The sequence below is a fragment of the Stenella coeruleoalba genome, assembly GCF_951394435.1.
Source record: "Stenella coeruleoalba genome assembly, chromosome: 17".
Taxonomy (NCBI): Eukaryota; Metazoa; Chordata; class Mammalia; order Artiodactyla; family Delphinidae; genus Stenella; species Stenella coeruleoalba.
This window is the reverse complement of record NC_137163.1, coordinates 12,240,042-12,264,482: the sequence shown is the minus strand read 5'-3', so window position 1 is coordinate 12,264,482 and position 24,441 is coordinate 12,240,042. Positions and strand designations below refer to the sequence as shown.

Here is a 24,441-nt window from a genome sequence, read left to right as displayed (position 1 = left end):
GCCAGTATGTGGAAATGATGCCAGGACGTCAGCATTTTTTTCATGGCATTTGACATAATTCCAACGTACAGCAAGGGTCGAAATGAGAGCCTTGCTTAATCTTAAGCTACTCACTTAATCCTAGTAGCTTGCATTACAGACATGTAGAGTTTACAAAATGCCTCCACTCCCATCATTTCATTGGATCCCCACATCAGCCCTATGAAATATCAAGTGAGAGATGGTTACCCCATTTTACATATAGGAAAACCGAGTCCCAGAGAGGTAAGGTACCATGCCCAAGTTGCACCAACCGTGGACCCACATCTTCTGACTTGCCTTGTCGGGTTTTGACAATAGATATACACATGGAGTTAGGATGAAAGGAAGGCCATGCCTTTCTCTCTGAATGGCCCCCATCTCCACCCCTGGGCTAACGCATGTAAGATGCTCAGCACAGGACAAACAGGTTAACTTCAACCACTCCTCAGAAGTAGAAATTTTTACAAGAGGTCAGGAAGGTCTCCACCTGAGAAAGAGGAACTAGGAGTCAGTATAAATCAGAAGCCATATGACCAGACACACTTGAGAGAACTCTGTGAGAAAAGGGAAGGATGCAAATAGCCTGGGGTTTTGGAACTTTCCTCAAAATGAATCAGGAGTCACGTTCTGATGAGAAGGGCAGATAACAGGGTCCTGAGGACTGAAATGTTCTAGGGTTTCATTTCTTTCCGCCCAGCGGCCACCTGTTATTTTGGCTCACCAATGCTCTTGTGAATGGGTCCCTTCTTACCTGTCTTTGCTTCAGAAGCAAACACGGAAACATTTGTTAAGCTCCCCTCTCTCCATTACTGAAAGCAGCCCAGGAAGTAGGGCTGACTAAAAGAGGCCTCAGCAAACATGAACTTGGGCAGGAAGGGTTTGGGAGTGGGGGGCTGGCAGAAAAAAAAAAATCCTTTTTTTTAAAGTTTAATCTTCGCTAGGTTTCTTCCCTCCTCCTCATCTACTCGAGAGCACGTTCTATGTCTATTCCATTCCTCTCTTCTCAGGAAAAACGTTCATTTTTCAGAAGAAAGCAAGATGGGGAATGAGAAGGGGTGGCTGGATGCCTGCCTGCTGTGGGGAATGAGATCCCCATCGGGTGCACAGGAGGGCTGACGTTACACAGTCAGCGGATCCGCATTTCTGGGGCACTCAGAAGGGTATTCCTAAGGGGAGCATGTTTTAAACCAGCAGAAAATAAATGCTGCTTCAAAAATAAGCCTCTCAGGCTGTGACTTTCCTGGGTCAAAGCAGCCTTGTTATTTTTTCAGAGAAACGCCACTCCAGCGCACGGGGGCTGCTAACGCACTGACTTCAGAAGGCACCGGGTCCTCATTTTCATAAATAAATAAACCCTCGCAGGCCTTTGGAATCTGATTATATTTGGAACAAAACTCCTAAATATAGGGCCATTTTCTGAAACCATGTGACCAACCCCAGTCTTTTAACCTAATTTTGTCTATTAGAGAATGGCGTGCTTCCAGGGCTGTGATTAGGCATGTAAGCTGGTTGGCAATAAATATCCTGGGTTCTCTTCTCTTGTTTGGGGGAGAAGTGGGGACAAATGACTTCTTCTTAATTAAACAAACGAGTACTTTAACTTTCACCTGGATAAGCTCCCTCCTCTTTGGTGTTGCTCGTTTGTCTTGAATAGGACACAGTCCTATTCTAAGAAGAAAGCCTAATACAGCCATCTTCTGTGCCACTAACTGGCGAAGTTGGTTTCTGTCTTAGAAAACTTATCCATCCCCAGCTTGATTATAGTAAGTCCCCTACATACGAACAAGTTCCATTCTGAGAGCACGTTTGTAAGTCCAATTTGTTTTCAAGTCCAATTTGTTCATAAGTCCAACAAAGGTAGCCTAGGTACCCAACTAATACAATTGGCTATATATTGTAGTACTGTACTGTAATAGGTTTATAGTACTTTAACACAAATAATACATAAAAAACAAACACACACAAAAAATAAACATTTTTAATCTTACAGTACAGTACCTTGAAAAGTACAGTAGAGGGCTTCCCCAGTTGCACAGTGGTTGAGAGTCCACCTGCCGATGCAGGGGACACGGGTTCGTGCCCCGGTCCGGGAAGATCCCACATGCTTCGGAGTGGCTGGGCCCGTGAGCCATGGCCGCTGAGCCTGCGCGTCCGGAGCCTGTGCTCCGCAACGGGAGAGGCCACAGCAGTGAGAGGCCCGCGTACCGCAAAAAAAAAAAAAAAAAAGTGCAGTAGAACAGTACAACTGCTGGCGTATAGGGGCTGACATCGAGGGAACAGGCGAGAAGAGTTACTGACTGGAGGGGGAAGAGGAGGGGGGAGATGGTAGAGCTGAAGGATCGTCAGCGATAGGAGACGGAGGGCAAGCTGCAGTCTCACTCATGCCTGTCGTTGACGGAACACACATTCACATCTTTGAAAGTTTGCAACTTGAAGGTTCGTGTGTAGGGGACTTACCTACCTAAGTATTTCAACTTAAAGAGTGAAGGCAACTCTATTCATTGACCAGATGCTGATTTCCTAGTGCGATCATGTTAGACGGATAACTTGATCAATAGGACAGATGTCTTTCTTGCTCTTATAAAGCTGTTAGTCCAATGGGTAGGAAGACATTAATACTCACGCTGTAAGTAACCTAAACGGCACTGGGCTAAGTCTCTTGGAGAAGGACTGTGAGGACATAGAGCAGGGACATAGGTTGGGGGTGACAGTATAGGCGGGAGGTTCAAGAAGCCCATTTCTGAGGTCAGGATATTGCAAATGAGGCTTAACGGGTAAGAGTGGCCACTGAAGAGAAGCCAGGAGGGCAGGTGTTCTAGGCAGTGGGAATGGCCCACGTGAATGCCCTGGAAGAAGGCCAGCCCTACCTGGACACTAGAGGTGGCAGTGATAAATGCAAAGGGAGCTATGTGGGGCGTGTGATGGGAGCACAGAGGAGGGATACCAGAGTCCAAGATTCCCTGGAAGAGCCGCACCTGAGCCAGGTAAAGAAGGCAGGATGAAATGTATTCTTAAAGGAGAATTGGCCGGGTCTGTGAGGTGACAGGGACCTGGGGGATGAGATGAGATGTACGCTGATCCTTGTGGCAGGACTATGAAGCTGGGGTGGTGAGGGCGGAGATGTGAGACCACTCCGTGGAGATGTGGATGAAGTGGGGAGAGAGACTAGGACAAATGGCCATTTCCTGATGGCTTTGGGGGGACAAAGTTGGAAACAAGGACTCCTGTTCATGGAAGAATCACGTCTCAGACTTCTCTAGGCTTAAAAACATAACTTAAAAACCCCTTTTTTCCTTGAGGGTCTTTTGAGTACACATTTGATCTGCATTGTTGTTACTGACTTAGTGCTTCGTAGCTTTTCATTTCTGCAGGACCCATTCACACTCCTAGCTGCAGCGGGGCCCGATGGTGGAGATGCTGTTTATTCTTTGTGGCTTGTGGCTAAACTGCAAGGCAGTTGTGAGAGAGATGGATTCAATGGTATGAGGAAAAGTGTAGCGTTGAAAGAACTGCCAATGGCAAGGTTGGAGGAAAGAAATGTAAGGGAATAGGCGTCAGTCTCCTCTTTCTCCGCTTGTGCCCAGGCAGCTGAAAACTGAGAAAATCCAGGAGTCCCGCTGCCCTGGCTCTTTCATGCCCCCCCCACCCCGGCCCCGATCCCCGCAGTCATGAAAGCAGCAGTACGTCTTTCTTCCCATCTCGGTGTATCTTGTGTTGAGAAGGTCACCAGGAATTTCCCAAGATTACTCAGGGGATCCTTCTAAGGATAGGATATAATCACACCATCCCCCCAGCCAGTATTCGTCAGTAGATCCTCCTCACCAAAGAGGCAAAATCCAAACCCCTGATCTAGCCACTACTGCTTCCCCATCTTCATTTTCTGTTAAAAAAAAAAAATGTAAAAACTTACTTTTCCATCGACTTTGTCCTAAAGCATTTATTCTTTTTCTATGCTATGTCCTAAACCATGGCAAGCACTCCCAGCCCCGAATGCTGTTCCTCACGCCTGGAGCAAAACTCCGTCCTCACCCCACCCCTCTCCTCCATCCGTGTCACTATTTGCCTAGAGAAATCTTGCTTACCATTAGGTCAAATGTCACCTTGCTCAAATTCCTCCAGTTACCCTTAGGGGTTCCTTGCCCTGTACTTTGGGTAAACCCACATTAGCGCAATGTCACGTTGTAAAAGAATCAGGGGAAGATCCAGGTGATGTGGGACATGAAGCTTTATGCAATTTTAGGGGCTTCTCTTTAAGGACAAGAACAGAATTACAAAATTGGACACAACTTATTCGGGTTAAAATATCTTCCTATTGCCAATTTTATAAGTACATATGGATCATGTGAACCTATTAATAGGGGTGTGGAAAGGGCCCATGGGTGTGAGGGATCCTGAATCCTAACCTCTGGGAGCTGCACTGTCAATCTGGCCGTAACTGTAGTTGTTATTATGCCTGGTTCATGCGGGAGACTGAGCTCCTGAAGACAAGGGATCATGTCTTCTTTCTCTCCATTTCTTAAGAGGCCAGCTTTATGCCAAGTCACATTTCACAACCTCATATGACCTTTCTCTGGATTCTCTGAAAATTATATTTGGTTTGGACTAAAGTTCCTTTTTTTTTTTTGGAAAACCTGCATAGGAAGGCCATGATGGTTTACAGAGACGAACAGCTGACTGTGAGGGAGAGCTGAGAACGCCCGTGGAAGGAAAGGGGAGGGGCACGTGAAAACTTAAAACGCGCCTTGCCTCGTGACATCGCCACTTGACGTGTAACAGGTAGCTCAGAGTTACCGTATACAGAATGGAGCTGTGGACCTTCACCCCCAAACCTGCTCCTTCTAGAGTCTTTCTCATCCTAGTGAATGATAACTCCATTCTCCCAGTTATGTCACGTTAGGCAAGTCACTTGGCACTGCTCCCAAGAAGGCAACACATTAGGGCCTTTCCTCTCATAGTAAAGACCCAAGAATACCAGCCACTTACTATTAGTTCGTGGGCCAACAGCAGCTCATGAGCAGGATAACTCTCTGGGTTATGATAACCAGTTCTTTATAATAGAGGTTGGCAGACTTTTTCTATAGAGAGCAAGAGAATAAACATTTTCTGCTTTGCAAGTCAGATGGTCTCCACTGCAACTCTCACTGTGTAGACAATATGTGAACGAATACGCATGAGCATGTTCCAATAAAACTTTATTTACAAAAGCAGGTGGCAGTGGACCGGATTTGGCCTGTGGGCTGTCGTTTGCCAACCCCTGCTCTAGGCCACAGACTGGAGGTTCAGGAAAAAGTATGTGATGTATACTAACCCTAGTGTTATTCTCTTTTGGAGAATGCATTAAAAGAAACCACCTTGAAAACACCTCTTTCTATGATAGTTGGTTTCTTGCAGTTCAGAAACACAGTAAGCCAGTCAGAGCTACTTCTGAAGTGTCTGCGACGTGCCAGGCCCTGTGCTATAGGCCCTAGAGAATCAGTGAGAACAAGACTGACTGGGCCTCTTTCTGTCCGCTGCACGAGTAGGCGTGTGTTTACTGTCCATCACACGCCGAAGCTGTGTGTGAGGCCCAGGATTCAGAACTGAATGAGACTGATGGTCCCTCTGTCCCTCCGTTAGTCCATCCACCCGCCCATCTACTCCACAAGCAGTTCCTGAATTTCTCTTATTGAGAGACATGTTGGCAGGACTCTGCAGAATTGATGATCCGTAACCAAGCCATGGCTCCTGCCTGCATGTGGCTTACCTTCTAGGGAGGACACAAGCTGCGTGCACTAATATCCAGACTTTGCAGGGAAAGGCGCTACAAGAAGAGGACAGATGGGGCGCTGTGGGTGCTCAGAGCTGAGCCTGATGACTTCCAGCTGGAAGAGATCAGGAAGGCTGACAAGATGATATCTCGTTTCCTGTTAACCCTTTAAAGTGACACACGAGCCTATGCAAGATTACAAGCAGATTTGGAGAAGACAATGCTCTTTTGTACATGTTACCAGCCCTCAGGTCCCACAGGGACAAGCCTTGCACACACTGTGGATTCAGAGTTCCAAGAATGGCCCTTCTCCTCTCCCAGCAAATTTAGCTTACCTCTCAGTTTGCCTTTTGGCAAGAAGTTTCCATATTTGTCAGTCCTAAAGAGAGTTGTTATCAGGCAAAATAACAATAGTAATAATAATTCTTGCAATAACTCTGTGCAGAGGACTTTTATATCTGTTTTGAAGATGGGGAAGCTGAGGTCAAGAGATAGAAGTGGCTGGCCCAGCAGCATCACAGAAGAGAGGAAAGCAGACCTAGAACCTGTGACTTTTGACTATCACTTTGATTGCCAGTCTTTAGACCAACAATCTGGAGTTCGGTTTGATCCTTCCAGGATCTTGGTCCACCGAGGCCAGCTCCCTGCTTGGCATTGCTTTCTCCACTGTATTTCTCGAGATGTCTCTTTCTGTTTCATTCCCACAGCCAACACAGCAAGCCAAGCTCTGTAGACACCATTTACTGGGTCAGAAAACATTCATCCCCTGCCTACAGGGAGTTTACAATCGATTATTCAGGGCTTTAAACTGGCTTTCCCACCTCTTTCTGGTTTGTTTCAAATCTACCAAGGAGATGATATTAATAAGCCACCTCCTTAGGGTAACTTAAGATACATTCTCTGATTATTTACTTTGTTCCAAGCACAGTTCTGGGTCCTGAGGGAGAAAAGTTACAAATTTACAGATCTCATAGTTTACAAAGCATTTTCCTTAAGTCCCAAAGGTTTCAGGACAAATAACAAATCTCAGATGAATTGGTCATGAGGAATCTGAGCAAAAGAAACCTTAAGGAACCAAGAAGAAAGAAAAAAAAGGGTTTTCTTAAAGAAAGTAGTGACTGAAGAAGTTTTGTGCAGCCTTGAGCACTCCCAGGCCTGCCCCATCGGCCAGGCAACAAGAGGAGAGGGAGGGGAGAAAGATCTCATTCCCAATTCCAAGGCAAGCATAGGTACAATATAGCTGCAGAAAGACCCAAGAAATGAGCGGACAAGGCCTGGCCTGTCACCTGTGCCCAGGAGGTTAGCACCCTTGACCACCCTCTGTATTCAGAGGCTGGTCAGCAAAGGTGGTTGGTTATGATAATTAAACTGGTTTTTTAAATAGGATTAATTCCAAGAAGGTGGGTTGACCTCTGGGAGAATTTCTCGTAGCAATCACTTCATGATTGATTGGAAATATCTGCAAATTCACATGCCCTGAGAGGTGAATTAGGAGTGTGTGTTGCTGCTTTTTCTCAATGGGTTGATGGGCCCTCGTACAACTGTTTAGGCGAGAGTAGCATTGAGGAAGAAAACATTTTTGAGGAAACACAAATAGCCTGGGGATCTAGGAAGCGCCATCCATGCACGAATGGATCCCATGGTTCTAGGATTTAGGGGGTTATAGAGAGCGTGGGTAGAAGGCACTGCAGAAGAGGAGAGTAAACGCAGTAATGATTTTAGGTCATTAGGATTGATTGGGGAGAGAAAGAAAGTTAGCAAAAATAGAAAGCAGTGTTACCAAGTTTGAACTTTATCTTCCTAAAAACAGTGCTTCTGTGGGCAGAGTTCATATGCTGGAGTAATGCATCATAATGACACCCTTGGTGTGACCCCAGGGAAAATATCTGTGCCTCACTGAGTTCTCAGCAGAGTCTCCTTTGACATTCAGAGAGCAAACAAGAGGAGACGGAAGTACCCTTTTTCCTATTATGCTGTCAGCCAGAAACCCACGTTAGAGGCTACGTACAGTCTATGACAAATACGCTCATGCAAATTCTGTGCTTGCTTCCGTGCTCTATTTCTTTACCAGCTATACAGCTAAGCAAAATGGAACAAGAAATAGTGTCTCGGGAGAAATAATATTGCTGGATTAGATACAAGCCACCTTTATATAGAGGAAAAAAAGTTAAACTTTGGTACCGCTGAAGAGAGTCTGTTTGGGTTTTTGTAGAGTTTTGTATGATGCTGAGATTGCTGATTAAGAGGACGATGCCTGAGTATTATCATCTTGGTAATAAATAGTCCCAGAATTAAAGGGGATAATACAGTGCACGCGGAGATCGGCAAACTGAGGCCATGGACCATCAGCCTGTTTTTGTCTTGTTTTGTTTTACGCCCCTTGAGCTACAATTTTACATTTTTGGCCTTGATGTTGCCTGTTGGCCCACAAAGTCTAAAATGTTTACTATCTGGCCCTTTAAAAATTTGCTGACTGCGTTATATTGAATATGTATACTACTGTTTATATTGGATAAGAATGTATAAGCTCTTGGGTCAGAAAGGTCTGGATTTGAATTCTGTCTAAAACAGCATTCATTCACGTGACAAATACTTGCCAAGTATATACTCTTTCTCACTTGTCTTCCAAGATGCCACCCTCTCCTGGTTTTCTTTCTTCCTCGTGTGCCACTTCTTTTCAATCTTCTTTGCCAGTTTTTCTCTTAATCTTCCTGATCTCTTAACACCAGATCCAGAGCTCAGACCTTGTACCCCTTCTCTTTCTCATCTGTACTCACCACGACGTTGGAGGTCATTCTTTCCCATTGGGTTGACCTACACGCTCATGACTTCCAAATGTATATTTCTAGTTCAGACCTCTCCTTCGAGCTCCACAGTCACAGATATGTCTCTTCTTTAACATCGCCACTTGACGTGTAACAGGTAGCTCAGAGTTACCATATACAGAATGGAGCTGCAGATCTTCACCGCCAAACCTGCTCCTTCTAGAGTCTTTCTCATCCTAGTAAATGATAACTCCATTCTCCCAGTTATGTCACGTTAGGCAAGTCACTTACACTTTCTGAATTACAGTTTCTTCATTTGTAAAATGGCACTGTACCCATCTCAAAGTCAGTGCAGAGATCAAATGAGATAATGTAAGGCAAATGCTTCTCATAGTATTGGATTGGCCAAAAAGTTCGTTCAGGTTTTTCTGTAAGATGCTACCAAAAGTCAAATGAACTTTTTGGCCAACCCAGTACTTGCCATAGTTAGCTTTCAGCAAGAGTAAGTGACTAAAGTGTAAACTTTCAATTCTGCCATCCTAATGTCTCTTAGAGCCATCTTTTCTTTCTTCTTCTCAGACCCTTATTGTCTTATCCCAGGACCATTACAAAAGTCTTTTCAATGGTAGCCTTAATTTAGTAGTAAAATAGTAATCATAGATAATATTATTCTTCCCATTTAAAAATGAGGAAAACTGGGTTTCCCTGGTGGCGCAGTGGTTGGGAGTCCGCCTGCCGATGCAGGGGACACGGGTTCGTGCCCCGGTCTGGGAAGATCCCACATGCTGCAGAGCGGCTGGGCCCGTGAGCCATGGCCGCTGAGCCTGCGCGTCCGGAGCCTGTGCTCCACAACGGGAGAGGCCACAACAGTGAGAGGCCCGCGTACCGCAAAAAAAAAAAAAAAAAAAAAATGAGGAAAACTAAAATCAGCCAAGTGTGACCTAGTGCCACAGCTGGGATTTAAACCCGACTGAAAAGCCAGTGTTCTGTATTCTCCAGTATTCTCCATGCTCATCCCCTGGAATGTAGCCTTCCACTATCTTACTCTCAGGTGAAGAGCGGAAACTAAGAGGCTGAATATGATAACCAAGGAGGGCAAATGAAGCCTGAAAAGCAAGCGGGGCTTCCCACACTGGGCTGATAGATCAGAGTCCTCCGGACGTCCTGTGCACATTCCTGAGCCTTGCCCTGGAGTAACTGTATCAACATTTCTATGCATAGGACTCAGGAATATTTCATTTCATCTTTTTCAGGCACAAATTATGCTAACTCTATAATTCAGACCATTCTGCTCCTTCTGCCTAGAAGGCCTTACCCAGCTTTCTACACTGGGAAAATGTTTTTATTTTAAGAACTAATGTAGGCGTCATCTCCCCTAGGACAGCTCCTTTGTCTCTTACCTGGGTTGTGCCTCATTTACCACCCCCCTTATTTGCTAGCACAGATTACCCTTACCTTAGCACCTATGTGCTATTCAGAAATTATCTGTTGTTGCATTTATCACTCGTAGTAGACTATGAACTGTTTGATGGTAAGATTTGGGCGTTCCAGATGCCCAAAAGTGCTTATTGAATTCAACTCCATGAATGACAGAGAGAAAGCCCAAAGTAAAGCTCTCATTTGTGTCTGTGACTTCCTCCAGAAGAATGCTGTGAAAGACTTTTGGCATCTACTTAGGATGTAGAAAGTGGGAAAGAGTGGCATTGCCACAAGTACTACAAACACAATGCTGAAAGATTTGCAAATTCACAATGTCTTTTGAACCAGGGTACTGAGGTCACAGGACAACCGACTAACCCCAAATCAAAAGAAAGGAAGATGCCTTCAAGAAAAGCCAGGGCATGAACAGTTGCTTACTGAGGACAAATGCTACCAGGAGCCATAGCAGCTGTTAATAAGAATTCAGCTAAAACTTTAACAAATTGCTAGAGGCCAAGTGTGGGCTAATGTGAGATTACAGAACCCCTGGCACCATGGTAATTCCCACCCACTAACTGGCTGTCCTCAACAGACCTCATCAGGTGCTCACAGGAGTGATTGGAGGCAGGGTGAGAATCCCAAGAAAGTCTTCCTCATGGCACAGGCCTCCGAGAATCAGCCAGCAGCCACCGTGGGAAAGGCATGAGCCCTTCCTAGATCCATCTACCCTACCTTACAGAATAAAAACATTAAGCTTGTAGGAAAGAGCAATAAAGAGTATTGGCTTTGGACAGTGGTGAAGACTCACTGCAGCTGGGAAAGGAAACAAAAAGGACCCTCTATCCCTGGATGAAGGGCAGGAATATATCCGGGACCCAAACCAAGAGGTCCCTTACAGCTTAAGGAAGGGCAAGATCACGCAAAAGTCTTGTGTTCCAAGAGTCAAGGACAGAGTACCTACCCGAGTCTCAATCAGAACAACAGGGAACATCCTCTGCCTTCACACCAACCAGCAGCCATTTACTGCCAAGAGAGGACAAGAGAACGGGAAGTGAACACCTCAAGGAACCAGAGAAAAGAGAAGACTTGAAGCTGAAAGTGGAGCAGACCTTGAGGGCAACCATCTTGCAAACCAGCCTCCACCCTAGACACAAGGTAACACTAGAACTTGAGCCTGTGATGCAGGAAGGGTAAGGATAGCAACTGTAAATACATTTTACAGCTCAATTCCTGACCTGATTGACTCAAAACAACACTCCTTCTCCCTGAAAGCCCTGGCAAAAGGAAAGGCATACCAATTTCCAGGGGTAAAGATTATATACCTGCCTCTACTGTCATATAAAATGTCACGAAGCATACAAAGAAACAAGATAAAACAACATTCTGTCAAAAATCAAAGCAATCAATGGAGCTGGACTCAGAAATAAAACTAACATTGAAAATGTCAGTCAGGGGGTTTTAAAACAATTGGTTAAGATGTTAAAGAGTCTAGTGGAAAAGATCCATACGACGCACAATCAGATGGATCATTTCAGCAGGGAGATGGAAACTTTAGGAAAGAATCAATTAGAAAACACTAGAATGGAGATGAAGAATACCTTTGATGACCTCCTCAGTAAACTTGATGCAGCTGAAGAATTAGAGAACTTGAAGGTAGATAAAGAGAAATCACACAATATGAAACACAAAGTGAAAAACAGTAGGTCGTCCAAGAGCTGTAGCAGAATATTAAGAGCCCGACATATATGTCATTAGATTCTAGATGCAAAAGAGAGAGAATAGAGCAGAAGGAATATTTGAAGACATACTGCATGAGAATTTTCCAAAATTAGTGAAAGATACAAAACTACAGATCCAGGAAGCTCAGAGAATATGAAGCAGGATAAATACAAAACACACACGCACACACGCACACCCATACGCACACACACACATCTGTACATATGATATTCAAACTGTGAAGACCAAAGACAGAGAAAATCTTGGAGGTAGCCAGAGGGGTGGGAAACATATAAATAAGAGTAAAGGCACTTTGTCAGGAGCTATGCAAGTCAGAAGATAATGGAGTAATATCTTTAAATGCTGAAAGAAAAAAAGTGTCCACCAAAATTGTTTCCCCAGTGAAAATATTTTTAAAAATTAAAGTGTAATAAAGACCTTTTCAGTCGAATAAGAACTGAAAGTATTCACTGCTGGCAGGTTTGAAGTATAAGAAATGTTGAATGAAATTAATTCTCTAGGCAGAAGGAGTACATCAGATAGAAATTGGGGTCTGCATAAAGAAGGGAAAAGGATTGGAATTGGAATAAATAAAGGTAAATATAAAGCTCATTTTTTCTTTTTAAAGTATTTTAAAGTATATAAAAAAATATATAAAGTATATAACAAATAGCAATACATTGTGTATATGTAGAATGTGTAAGAGTGAAATACCTGACAACAGCAGCACAAAGGATGGGCGGGAGGAACGAAGAGCATAGTGTGTTTAAGGTACTTACACTACACTTGAAGTGGCATCATATAATTTGAACGTAGATGCAGATTAGCTAAAAATGTATATTACAAACTCTAGTGTAACCACGAAAAGTATTTTTTAAAAGAAATAGCAAAAATAAAGCAATAGTGGAGGCAAAAATAGGATCATTTAAAATTTCTCAATTTAAAAGAAAGTAGAAAATAGGGGGTAAAAAAGACATGAGCAAGTAGAAAACAACCAGCAAGATGGTAAATATTAATCATACCATCTCACATAATTAGAGTAACTATAAATGATCTAAACACACAAATTAAAAGACAGATTATCAAACTGGATAAAGAAAAGCAAGACCCAATGTATGTTTTCTACATTTTAGATAGAAAAACAGAATCGTTTAAAGTGGAAGGATGAAAAAAAATATATAACATGCAAACACTAATTTTAAAAAGTTGGAGTATCTATATTAATATCAAAGATCAGAATAAGGAATATCACCAGGGGTTGAAAAAACAGGCGTTACATGATGACAAAGTGATCAATTCTCCAAGATGACAAAAAAAGCCTAAATGTTTATGCACCTGTAATAGAGCTTCCAAATAAGTGAAATAAAAACTGATAGAACTGAAAGGAGAAATAGACAAATCCACAATTAAAGTTGGAGCCTTCAATGCCTCTGTGTCATTAATTGCTAGGACAAGTGTTCAAGAAATCAATAAAGATACACAAGAGCTGTACAACGCTATCAGCCAGCTTTACCCAGTTGACATTTATAGAACATTCCACTCAACAACAGCAGAGTACAACAGCATGGAAAATTCATCAAGATAGACCACACTTTAGGCCATCAAATGAATGCTATTTGCTTTGGAAATATGGGTCTTATATGGAGATAAAATTTGGCTTATAAAGCAAAGAGCTTTCCAATATATCAGAAATTGGAATAAACAACCTTACTAAGTAATAAATTCCACACTAGTGGAAGTATTGAAGGATGGCTGGATGACCACACCCAAATGTCATAAATAGGAGAGAGACTTTCAAGCTTTTAAAGCTAGAGAACCATTATTCAAATTAATCCATATAGAAAAGCATAAAATGTATAGCAGACAAAAGGAAAACCAGGATGGGCAAGAGCATAACTGATGTACCCTTGGACTCTGCAGGAGGCCTGAGGTGCCATTAGGAGATATTTAAGGCTCCACTGAACATGGTTTTAAGCTACCAGATAAGCGGGTTTGGGTGGGATGTGACCACTAAAATGCTTTCCAACTCAGATTGTCTATGACCACCATTCTCCACTCATCAAGCTGGCTGTGCCCTCACTCTTAACACTTCTGTAGTCCTTGTTTCATAAGCCAGTTTCACTCTGAATAACAAGGACGGCTCTGGAGTAAGTCTGCCTGTGTCCAACTTCCTCTCAATAATTTACAAAATTTAGAATCTTGGAAAAATTCCATAACTCTCAAAGTCTCTGTAACTTGATCTGGAAAATGGGGATACTATTAATAGTATCTACCACAAAGGTTTTTGTTTTTTTCCAGCGGGAAGAAATCATTTAATGTATGTGAAGAAGTTAGAACAGTATCTGACACACAGTAAACATTTAGTAAATATTAGCCATTATTTTTCTCCAGGCATCAGCAGCTTTTTGGGGTGCAAACTGCAAAGACTTTGGAACTAGTTAGACATGACTTCAAGTTCAGCTCTGTCCGTAGTAGCTCTGTGATTCTGCACAACTTACTGCAAGCTCTTGCCTTCATTTTCTTCCTTCTTTATTCCATAATCATTGACTGAACTACTACCGTGTGCTCTGCATTCTTCTTGGTTCTTTTTGTACACAATTGGGCTAGAGAATTAAAGGAGATAAAGGATAAAGTAAATCACTTCGTAGTAAATTGGAGGATGCTGAAAAAATTAACCTCATCTAATTTGTCTCTAGGTCCCAGATCTGAAACTGTATTTTCAGAGTATTTTCTATGTTCTCAAATCCCTTGATTGTTTGACAACCTGGAACATAATTAGTACCAATAACTACTTGCTGATAAAAATATAGTAGTCATCTAAATTGTGATAACAGAACACGTGGGAATCGTGATGTCCTTTGTGGGGCCCAAAGAATTATGGGCACATCTATTCACAGCAAATCAGAAATAGGACTCTTTCGTACATATTGTGGTTCTTCACATCCCAAAACCTAGCACTAAATCTGCATTTTTCCATTTATTACCATCCATTCATTTGGGGATGTACTTGCTAGCAGGAAAGTTGAAGGAAGCTAAAAAGAATTATGAGAGAAAAATTGAAAAAAATTCTTTTCAATCTGTTTATTTTCTTTGCCGTGAACTGAGCAAAAGTCAAAATGATTAAGTATAGCCGAAGACCACCCAAAGGGATTTTTCAAATAACTGATTTTTCAAATAATTATTTTTCAAATAATGATGAAGTTTGAGAATCATTGTTGGATGTATCAAAACCAAGCAGTTTCTAGGGTTTGGTTGGCAACAGTGAACATGTATGATTTGTGAAATCACATAGTCGAAACCCAAAAAAGATTGTATTTGCTGTAGATGCTCCCTTTTCTTAAAATAACTATTTCTTATCCTTTAGGCTTCTCCTCTCTCTCTCTCTCTCTCTCTCTAGTCAATCTACTTGGTCGGTCCCGACCACCTGACCCTTTCTGATTATCCAAGTCCCTCAACAACAGACTTGAAATGCAAACCTCCTTCTCTCATTATATCCCTCCTCTTTCAATCTTTATGAAAATATGCACCTTTTACAACACTACCTTGAGTTAGTTGGGTTATCACATTGCATCTCTAATCCTAATTGGCTTATGTGTGCAAGTTGTTGAGATTTTCATAGGGAAAACTGAGCGACCCGGCAGTCCTTAGAAGTGCGATGTGCTCAGTGTCATATCTGGGCAGCTTTAAACATACTATTGTTTCAACTTGTCACACTCAATGTCACCTGTCCTGGCAGGCGAACTTCTCGCATCCCTGACAACTTGGCTCAAGGATCAGTTCTCCACAAAGACTTCCCTTTTTCGTATCTATTGGTGACATCTCTGGACTGCTTTGTGTGTGACTTGTGGTAGGAAGAATAATAGTCCTCCACATTTGGCTGTATCCTAATCCTACAAACCTATGACTGTGTTACCTCACATGGCAAAAGGGAGTTTGCGGATGTGATTAAATTATGGATCTTGAGCTGGAGAGGTTAGCCTGGATTATCCAGGTGGGCTGAATGTAATCACAAGAGCCTTATAAAGGAGACAGGGAGGCAAAAGAGAAAGGGTCAGAATTGGGTGATGCACTTTGAAGATGGAGAGAGGGATCATGCCAAGAGCCAGTGAGTGGAGGCAGTTTCTAGAAGCTAGAAAATGCAAGGAAACAGGTTCTCCCCTACAGCCTCCAGAAGGGACACAGTTCTGCCAACACCTTGATTTTAACCCAGTGAGACTCATTTCAGGCTTCTGATCTCCAGAACCGTAGATAAGAAATTTGTGTTGTCTAATGCCAAGTATGTGATAATTTGTGATAGCAGCATAAGAAAACTAGTACAACCTCCAAAAGAATGACTGTCTTAGGGAATAAAGACATCAAGGTATGGGTTTTTCTTCTTGCTGCACTGTCAATCTGCCTAAACTATTAGTACTGGGCAAAATAAGGGCTTAGTACGTTAATGATGATTAACAAATTAATACACAGATGACTCACTGAACAATTATTGGAAGCATTTAATCAAGGGGAGCATGACACAATAGACAGAGCTACAGACTCAGGGTCAGAAGCCAGAATTACAATTCTAGCTCCTCTGCCTGCGTGGGGATGAATGACTTCACCTCTCTGAATCTCAGCTTCTTTACCTACAAAGAGAAACCAAGATATTCTTTGGTCCCCAATGTACCTCCCAGTCATAAGACTGTGTGACCATATGCCAGGAAATTTTTGGAAGACATACCTGAACTGGGTTGGGGGTTGGATTAATGACCTTAGAGGTCTCCTCCAGCTCCGAGATTCTATGACACAAACACAGCAAAACACATCTTGTGTAGAAAGTAATTCTAAGAAGCCGATTTTTCAGAGCCTCCTGGGGGGAGGGGAAGTCCTCTGAGGGCAAATAAAGGCACCAGTAGCTTTGGGTCAAGCCCTACTTCTGATTCAGGCCAAAGGCAACGAGAATGCCACAAAGAACATCAAAGGGCAGAATCTGGCCCTGGAACAAGAAGACGGATGGAGGGGAAGTCATGATTCGCAGTAAAACAAATAAATAACCTTTAAAATCACATCTGCAGACGGTCTAACGTTCTTAACTGCTTTCCAATAAGCTTCCCTGGTAGTTTGCCACAAAGCCTGTCCAAGAGGATTTACAACAGATGGAGGGAAGGAACTGCAACCCAGGCTTGATGCTGCTGCAAACCATTTGGGTGACCTTGGGCACGTTATTGCACCCCTCTGGCCTGTAAGTTTCTCATTTCAAAGCGAGGGGACTGAATTTGATGACTTTTGACCTCCCCTCCAGCCTCAGAACCTTACCATCTCAGCCCAAGCACTGATCATGGATATGCAAAAGCACAGTGGTTAGGTTTATATTAAATAAGCAGACTTTTACAGGATTCTGCAAAGGAGCCCAAATTTAAATTTAAATCTTAGCCTTGGGAGAAGGAAAGGAAGGGAAGGAAAAAAGGGGAAAATAGGGAGAGTTGCAGGAGTGTTTTTTTTCTCTCTTGTTAAACCATGTTCTCATTGTTTCCCCCTGTTGATACAACAGCTCAGAATCATCCATGACCAATGTCCTGTTACGTGACCCTGCTCTAGCCAGAGATGTATAGGTCAGGCTTAGAGCTGGGGCTATCTTCCTGTGCTTGGGCAGAACTGTGGACGTGGGCCTCCCAGGCATGAAACGCAAATCCCAAGATAATGCTTAGGACACTTAATCCTCTTTTGTCCTCAGCTTTCCAGTGTAGGAATCCAGCAAGATGGAGCACCGAGCTATTTCCCAGAGTTCCCATTTTAGGACAGGTCTTGAAATAGTTTATGATGTAACTGTTTCCACTGCATTTATTTCAAACCTTCTCCTATCTAAGCCAAAGTTGTGAGAACAAGAACTTTTCACTTTTTTGAGAAAGGCCCAAATGAAAATCCAAAGGGGGGAGGATTTCCGATTACCAGATGTTAAAAGGTATTCTGAGTTTGAACTTCAACAAGTTTATAACTTTACCAAGGCCAATCCTCTACCTGCCCCCTGAGCCACCATATCGATACTTAGGCAACTGCGCCCATGGGATCATTTTGAGTTGCTAGATACCAGGATATGTCTACCAGGGAAGAATGGAGGAGAATGGCAAAGTCAAAGTGTGTTTGAAGAGCTAATTATAAATAATTCCAAATATTTGGGGAATGCTTAAAAGAGGTATTTCCTGAGTGTGGTACATATACCTATGGTAGTATCGAATATACAAAACAATTTAACGTAGGACATGTGTGATACATTGCGTGTTTTTAGCACTTGTTCATGGCCACCCCTGCTCTTAGAGTCCAGTCCCAGGAAGAAAACCTATGAAACTTGAAATAATGAGGACACATATTCCATTACCACCTCTCCTCAATAACCTGCCCACTTCCAAACAGGTACCCTGGCTTATCCTGCTGTAGCATCACCATGGCAACTTCGATTTCTTAAGTCCTATTCAGCATCCCTCACCACCCCTCATCAGCACCCCTTCCCTTAACTCTCTCAACACCCCCTCATTACCAAACCAGCATTAGGTTTCCTCAGGTTCCCCCAGTCCCTCAACCTTGACCTTTATATGACCTCCTTTAACCAAACTTTTCTTTAAACCCCTAACTCTTCTTCCTCAGTCAAGGCCTCTTCCTACCAACACTGCCTCATCTTATCACTCAGCCATAAGCCACAGACACCCCACACCTCTCAGTCCCTGTCCCTCCCTTCCTCAATCTCCCCTTTCGGGTTAGATTTCGCTTCCTTCAGTGGGTCAACCCACTGCCTCAGGTCTCCCTCATCCTTACTCATCCCACCTTTTGATCCAATACAGTGGAAAATTGGTCCCTAAGTCAGAGATTCACTCCTGTCTGTTCTTCTCTAGAACATACATTGAGCAACTCTTTCTCTCTGGGCCATGATCCATCCTACATTTCTCTCTCTCTCTATTTCCTTTCCACTAATTTCCCTTTATAAATAAATGTATGTAAGTTAAGACAAAAAGTAAGCTGAATTCAAAGGTATTTACTAAATAGTGTAGTTATAATGTGGATTTGGTCAAAATTTTAATGCTTGTACATGTATGACAGTGTGACAAAGACTACTGTAGAATTTCAGGATATTTTCCCATATTTTTTTTTCATTTTTCCCTGAGACATAACAGCAGGGAGGATAGGGCTAATTAACCCACTGTTGAGATGAGGAAGCTACGACTCAGAGAGGTTGGATGAATTACCCAAGGTCAACAGCAAGTAGCTGGTAGATCCTGGATTGCTTTTTACACTTCCTGACAGTGACACTCTTTCCTTCCATATGTACTTAAATATGATCCTTCATAACTCAAGATATAAATGTGAGCTAGAGACCCATGAGTAAAATGAAGAGGCATTTTTAAAAATTCATCTCAGGTTGTTTGAATGTGTGTCAAATTAAGAAAAAGCATGATCTATAGCTAAGGAAAAGACAACAGATCACTGAAGCGTAAATACGGTCCGCTTATAGAATGTGGCAGAAATATGAAACACAAATACAGCTCAAGGAAAATACTGTAAGCATGACTCCTGCATTTTCAAATATCAGAGGTCTGAAAAGAGAGCTTGTTAAAAGGTGGAAAACACAGATTCTGAACGGAGTCCGTTTCCAGGGACGTCGTGGTCACCACACAGTGGGCCCCAATGAATACTGAGACAGCAGAGTGGTGAATAGGAGACATGAGGGGAGCCAGGCATTGACTGGGCATAAGCTCTGCCCCAGCAGTCGACTTGGACCCAGGGGAGGGTCCAAACTGAACTGAAATGGCCTTAGACAAAGCATGGTGTTAAACCTGAATTCCATGCAGAGTCTTAGGACATCATAATGAGAGCACAGGTGATGAAGTCAGAACTGGTCCAGGTTTAAATGTCAGTTGTCGCACCTACTTGATGGATATTAGCCTGACGTCTCTCTGTCTCATTTCTTCACCTTTAAGAAGGTGGCAATAACAGTACCTGTCTCATAGCTGGTGTGAGGAGTGAGTGAGATCATTCTTCTAAGAATATTAGCACAGAAAAGTCCAGTTAGCAGCAATAAAAGAATGAAAAATCACCCAAAAGGGATGAGGAATTAGAATGACATTGGGTTTAACAACAACATTCAAGACTGCAAGGCAATGGAATAATATCTTCAAACACCAGAGCAAATGTGATTTCCAACCTAGGATCCCAAAACCCTCTAAACTATCAGTCAAGTGTTTAAGGAGATAAAGATATTTTTAGACATTCAAGGTCTCAAAATATTGCCTACCAGACCACCTTACTCAGTAAGCTGTTGGAAGCCATACTCCATCAAAGTGAGAAAGTCAGCCAGGGAAAAAGATGGAGGAAACAGGAGAAACAGCCTGGGCGGGGGGCGGGGGGTGGGTGGTGGAGATAATTCTAAGATGATGTTAAAGACAAGCTCCAAGGTCACTGATGTAGCCAGCATGGAAAGCAACACGATGAGACTGAATCAGGAGAAAAAAGGCTCCAGGAGGACGTCTCCAAGGGAAAAAAATTTAACTGACATATTACTTAATGCATTTGACAATAATATGCAGAGTTTTGCCACCTGGAAGGAAGTTTGTGGATGAATTTGTGATGGTTACATGGAACAAATGAAAATGTAGGGCAATTTTTATCTCCAGTAATGCACACCAACATGAAAAGAAAGAGAAAAGAGAGAAAATGTCATAATAGCACACGGTGGCTCACCCATGAAGAATATATCATATATACAAATTTAAACACTGGATTTTGGTATAGCAGAACCAGGAGAGGGGTTTAGTGCTGTGGCATTTAAGAGACCTAATTCCTTATCTTCCAGATTGGAGGCCAAAGATATATAATCTAAAATTGAAAAATTAAGAAATGATAATATAAACTTGTTATCAGGAAATAAGGAGATAAATAGAGGACCTGGTCAGGTGATTTTAAAAATAGTGGCCCCTGAGTTTTATAAGCCTATAGTGTTACATGAATGTTTAAACTATCTATATGAATTATTTGAATTTTAAAAAGAAAATGAAATATAGGGTGCTTAATAGAGTTTCTGGCATAGAGAAAATGCTCGCTAAATATTAACTCTTATTATCATTCTTGTTAATGTATTTCAGGAGAGAAGTCCCAGAATTAGCTGTGCATTGTCAGGAAAATTAGTAATCCAGAACCTAGGAGACACCAGGTTTTTAGTAAACTGTCTGAGGACAGAAACCATGTTTCTCCCCTTTCTTGATATACCATTACCCAACACCACTCCAATGTAACAGAGAACAGGCAAAAAATAGGTATTTAAAATATAGTTATTGAATGAATGAAAATATAATATTCAGTTGCTAAGGTGGGGTTAACTCAATCTACAGGTACAGAAAACAAAGTTGAACATACTTAAAGGGGGTTTGAGTGTTAATTCTGAATAGAGCTTAATTCACTTGTTTATGGACCTAGCAGAAGAGTTAATGACAATTTTAATTCTCATATTTAATATTTAATTTTAACATGAGACTTTAAATTCTCATATTATGTTCCACCAACTTGTGTTCAACACCTCCCCAACTCTCGTAATCTTGAATTTCCAAGAAGTTCTCTTATGGAGACCTGGAACAGGACAATGACAAGAAGAGTGGGAAGGAAAAAAATATATAAACAAACTATCCAAAACTCTCTAAAAAGAAAAATTAACTACAATTTCAACTCTCAGGAACATGATAAACAGGGCCTGCCAGAGTCTTCCAGGAATATCCTCCAAGGGAAAAGGACATTGGGACATTCTCAGTCCGACATGTGCAGTTCTCTGTGTCACAGGCTGACAAAGACGGTGTCCTGGATCTAGTACTGCCTGCAGAAGTCACGGGAGACCAAGTGGGAGACGTGGCAAAAACTAGCTTTCTGAGGCATGCATCTTGTGTAGAAATGAGAGCTTAATTCATCCATCAGCTACTCTCTGTCTGCCCCTCTAGATTCATTCTGTACACTTGTCCATCCTGCTAACCTGGCCAATGTGGATGCAAGCTCGTCACCCTCTGACTTCTGGTTGTGAGCTGCCAGAGGTCAGTGGACAGAGGAAGGGAGCTCAGGCTACTGAGTCCCAGCCACTACCGCACCCATGCCCACTGCTCTCTGCTCTGATGGCTCCGTTTCTCTACTGAAGCAGCCTTCTCCATTCAGCTCCTCTCTCTGGGTGCAGGGAATTGCTCTCCAGACCTGGGGATACTGACAGCTCACTGCTATTGCTAACCCTCGGGATACTGCACTCTTTCATGTCTGTTTCTCCAAACCTTTGCATAGAGTCACTTTACAAAACTCTTCCCCATTACCTGAGGTGAGGGTGGTATCTGTCCCCTGCATGATTAATACGTGTAATGATTGCATAGTTAACAAATGTTACCAGGATTTATCAGATTGGGGATAGTCAGTGAATACAACTTTTCATGAATCCCCATTTTTCTGGGAGACTCCCATAAATGAGGGTTTACAGTATTCTGCCAGTCCACAGTGAAGTCCTTCCAGGTGCCAAAAAGCCCCCAGTGAGATTATTTTATATTTCTAATTACTCTGAAACTCTAGGTAGAAGAATAGTGTGTATTAGTTTCCTATTGCTGCATGACAAATGGACACAAATTTAGCAGTTTAGAACAACTCCGTTAGCTCCCAGTTTATGTGGGTCAGAAGTCTGTGTGTGGCCTGGCTGGGTTCTGTGTTTAGGGTCTCACAAAGGCAAAGTCACGGTGCGGCCAAGCTCATCTCATCTGGAGCTGGGGTTCTCTTCCAAAAGCTCATTTAGACTTCGGCAGAGCTCAGTCCCTTGCTGCTATCGGACTGAGGTTCCCATTTCTTAGCCGGCTGTCACGTGAGGGCCACTCTCAGCAACTAGAAGGCAATCACGTTCCTTGCTACGTGTACCATCCATCTTAAAAGACAACAACAAAGCCTCCATTATGTTAAATAATTCTCATGCTTTGAATCTGACTTTGTCCCTAACCTCTAGACCGAGATTTAAAGGGCTCTTGTCAGAGCCCTTTATTCAGGTGGGTCAGACCCACCTGAATAATCTCCCTTTTGATTAATTCAAAAGATAAGGATCCTGATTATAACTGTTAAGTTCATTTTGCTATATATCATCATTCTCACAAGTTCAGCTCACACTCAATAGGAAAGGATCAGCAACGGGCAAGGGTTAATGGGGGTCATCTTAGAATTCTGCCTACCACACACTGCCTTTAGCAATCCGTGTTACACCCAGGATCTATGCTGCATTGCACAGAGGTTGAAGAGGTTGAAGCTGTTTCAGGAGCCTGGAAGAGAGGAGATGGCATGTTGGACTCCAGGTATTGCAGTGAAGATGGTGAAAAGTAGTTGCAGTTAGGATATATTGGAGATCGGACTTACTGGTGGGTTGCATGTGGGATATAAGAAATGAGAGAAATTCAGGATGACTGCTGGCCTGGGAAGCTGGGTGGATTGTAGTAGTCTTATCCTAGGTGGGGAAGGCTATGGAGAGGCAGACTTGTTGGGGAGACTGAAGCGAATGAGATCACTGGTACCATTTTGCCCAGGTGAAGTGTGAGATGCCCACTGGACTTCCCAGTGAAGGTATCCATTCCGTAGTTACATAAATGTATGTACCTTAGAATGTGAGTTGTAGTTAAAGATGTGAATTTGAAAATAATTAATACATATAGATGGTATCTGGCGCCATGAACTAGATGAGGTCATGAGGGAAAAGGGATAGAGGAAAGAAAAGGGGAGTGAGGATAAAGTCCTGGGGTATTTCAACATGTAGAGGTCGTTAGATTTCAGGAAGAGGAGTATCCAGCAAGGGTACTGAGAGGGTACATCTAGAAAATACAAGAAAACCAAGAATACTGTTACATCAGAGAAATGGGGCTGTAGCTAAAGGATGATCTTATCAGGCAGGGTTCCAACAGAAAATAGACGGCACAGTCAAATTAGGTTAATCCTGGGAGAGGTTATTTCTAAAGGCACTGCCTATGAAGATATATACAGGACATGGTAACTTCAAGGGATGGCACGGTAGCTCTCTACTTAAAAGGCAGTTTCTAGGGTAGTCAGTACTCTGACCCTACTCTCCTGTCTTTCTCCAATATCCTGCAGAGGCTGCCTGGTCACTAAATCCAACTAGAAGCCCAAACACAAGGAACCCATTGAGGCAGGGTGCAGTGTGGAGAAAGGTCAAGAATGGATCCAGCGGAGCCAGGAGAAGCTCTCTGGCAAGATGCCCCAGGCTCAGGTCAAGGTTTTTACGCTTCTTGTAAGATAAACGATATTAAAAGATGTTTGTGTGCCAAGGAGATTGATCCCACAGAGGAGAGATTGACAGTGGAGATAATTAGAAGAATGAGGTATTTGAAAATGTTAGAGGGGTGAATCCAAAGAGCAAGAGCAATGGTTTGTTTTGGAGGAGAGTAGAGACCGATCTTCAGTTGTTATAGGAGGGAAGGTACAAATGAAGGCAGGGTCGTGGAATCAGTGGAGGTAATCAGAGGGAATATTGGAGGGAATGTCTGTTTTTGTCTAACTTTTTAGTAAAGTATGAAACTAAAACATCAGCTGGTAGGGAGGAGTGCCAGTGAGGGGAGAGAAGATGTACAACAGTCATCTCAGAGAACGATCAAGTGAATTTGATAGAGGAATGTAGGATTCTGATAGGTATTCTCTGTACACATCTGAACTTCGTGGTCACATGTTTGAAGTGAGTCTTCTAAGCAACATTGTGATTTTTTTCAACTTCTCAGGAGCAAGCTCAGACAAAGTGACTTG

At 42.6% G+C, this 24,441-nt stretch overlaps 1 protein-coding gene across 7 annotated transcripts in view; it reads left to right on the top strand.

Annotated features, from left to right (window-relative positions):
* The window catches only part of LOC307176302 (uncharacterized protein), a 619,483-nt gene extending 595,309 nt beyond the window's left edge, over window positions 1-24,174 (top strand). For 5 of the 7 annotated variants that reach the window (XR_013824695.1, XR_013824696.1, XR_013824697.1 and 2 more), the window contains one exon: window positions 23,776-24,174. The gene's annotated coding sequence lies outside the window, so the exon portion shown is untranslated. Of the gene's footprint in view, window positions 1-22,903; window positions 22,989-23,775 lie in introns of all 7 variants that reach the window. The other 2 variants (XR_013824694.1, XR_013824699.1) reach the window with 1 other exon arrangement.
* Window positions 24,175-24,441: the final 267 nt, after the last annotated feature.